This window comes from Hypanus sabinus, unplaced genomic scaffold (assembly GCF_030144855.1).
Source record: "Hypanus sabinus isolate sHypSab1 unplaced genomic scaffold, sHypSab1.hap1 scaffold_412, whole genome shotgun sequence".
NCBI classification, from domain to species: Eukaryota; Metazoa; Chordata; class Chondrichthyes; order Myliobatiformes; family Dasyatidae; genus Hypanus; species Hypanus sabinus.
The window spans coordinates 244,861-247,176 of record NW_026781293.1 but is presented as its reverse complement, the minus strand read 5'-3'; the positions used below and the strand labels follow the sequence as shown (position 1 = coordinate 247,176).

General features: G+C 44.9%; 1 non-coding gene across 1 annotated transcript; it reads left to right on the top strand.

The window, feature by feature from the left end:
* The first annotated feature begins 1,066 nt into the window (after nucleotides 1-1,066).
* Nucleotides 1,067-1,139, top strand: trnaa-agc (transfer RNA alanine (anticodon AGC)). The gene has a single exon. It is a non-coding gene; the product is annotated as a tRNA-Ala (tRNA).
* Nucleotides 1,140-2,316: the final 1,177 nt, after the last annotated feature.

The following is a 2,316-nucleotide window of genomic DNA, read 5'->3' as shown; positions in this document are numbered from 1 at the left end:
TACTGCTATTTATTTGCATTAAAACCGGTGTTGATACAATATATTCTGTTTTCTCTGTCTGCTACAGCAGTTGACAATGTCTGTAATGCTGGGGTCATTGGTTTGCATTTCGCGCTGCATACTTGCCAACCTCTGTGTTTGCGACTGACTCCGCTAACAGTGCAAACAGTGAGGGTTTGCGCCAGAAATCATTCATGTTAATGTCCATTAAAATTCAATCTCCGCAAGCAAAGTGACAGTGAATCACATGAAAGGTGCGTCATCACGGGGAATTAACGAGACAGAGACTCCACTCGCAATGTGAGAGTGGAATCAGCGCTGATGAGGTGGACTCACCCACAGGATTACAGACTACTGTCGTCACCAGCGATGCGCAGATAATTACACGGAGTAGTTTGAAAACCTCGCAACAAGTGTTGCGATCCCAGCATCGGCCGTCTCTTGAGGCTTCATGACAGGTGTTGCGTTCAGTTCAATGAAATAAGGCGTGTTATTTCCCCACTGGCATTACGGTTCGTTGGAGCAGAAATATTTTTGCTAACTAGCGGTAATTAGCACCAGTCACTGTACAAGTTGTTTTCATTATTGGTGACCGATTTTCCCATAAAATACGACATTCTGAGCTTCAGTTACATTGAGGACGGAAACATCCAGACGCGGTGGACTCTCAACAACGTGTAATCGGTGAAGAGTTTTACCCTGCAGGCGCGAACGAAATTTGCTCTCTGGGCTTTGTTATAACTGTTTGAGTTCATTTACTGGCTATTTTCAACTTTTATGAAGTTTAGAAATTGACAACATTCCAAACAGAACAGCCTTGGATTAACAATGTTTCCAGACAGGGCTATTTGTTACACTGTCATTATAATTGTCGGTATCCCGGGTAAGTACCTTTCCATTACTGATACGGAAGCAGAGACCTCACGCCGCTCTCAACTACTGATGAGTGAGTGAGTGAGTGTGTGTGCCTGTCTGTGAGCTGCTGATTGTGCATCTGTGAACAGTGGCAGGCATGCAATGATGTTTGTCCAAAGGAGCAAATTATAGGAGGTTAGCGTGACGTGCTGGGGAATTAGCTCAAATGGTAGAGCGCTCGCTTAGCATGCGAGAGGTAGCGAGATCGATGCTCGCATTCTCCATCGACATTTTGTATTCAGAGGATTCGTCGCATCAAATCTCTGAACTTGGAATGCACAAAAGATGCGGTTGTGCGGAAAGTGCCTCTGTCAAAGGGCCGGGAGAAGATGTCGTAGGTTTGCTGATTGAAAGCAGATAGGAGGAAAAGCCGGCTGGCAGCTGGTGTTTCAGTAATGGATGAGCTGCAGGCGACGATTCCGGCATAAATCAGGTGAGTGGTTAGAAGGACATTGCCCTGGTTACTGGGTGAAAAGAGAAAGCTGAGTAACCTTTGATTTGAACGGGCGAGGACGATCAAAGAGCTGTGTTGGAATCGCAGTGTCCCGAGAATTGTCAGAAGCGCGGTGAGAGGCGTCATCCCGTGGCCTGTGGCCCCCAGTGCTGGAAGGACGAGATAGTTGCCACAGGCAGGCTTTTGCCATCGGTCGACAGATGCCGGGCTGAAATCTGCAGAATGATTGTCGGTAGGAGCCAACGTGGAGAAACTCGGTGTCGCTTTTCCTTCGATAGCTCAGTTGGTAGAGCGGAGGACTGTAGAGGAAACGGAGTCATCTTTAGGTCACTGGTTCGATTCCGGCTCGATGGATCAGGACTTCTTTTACTGCGCCCGTCATGAATTCCATACCACAGCCTCGCCATGATTGAAATTCCCCCGCGAACGTGGCATTTGTGGACAAGCAGCTGAAATTTCCTTTATACCATGTTAACATCATTTTAAAATTATGCTAAAATCTTTCGACATCTTTAGTAATATTATAATGAAATACTCTGAATTTAAGTGCATTAATGAATATAATCCATAAATGTGTTAAACACTAAACGTATCACATTTACAATGAAAAATTTCAGCTTCAACGTATGTGCATTGTCATTGTTTTCAAGATACAACACTGTCACAAATGGTCACAATAAAGACAGAATAGAAGTCTTACTTTTAAGAAACCACCAACGTCGTCCCGTCAGGACATTTCACTGTTGCATCCTCCCTGTCAATTGTGACTGCCTGACAGTGTCTACGTGTGTTGTGTGTTACGTTTGGTCATCGTTTGACTTGCATATTACAGATTTAAAAAACATTACAAGTGCAGAGTACTTTTAAGACCGGGTAACAATGTTCTGCTCAGAGCAATGGTTTGTCCCCGAAGCAGTAAAATAAAACAGAGGGAAGGTTGCTGCGGT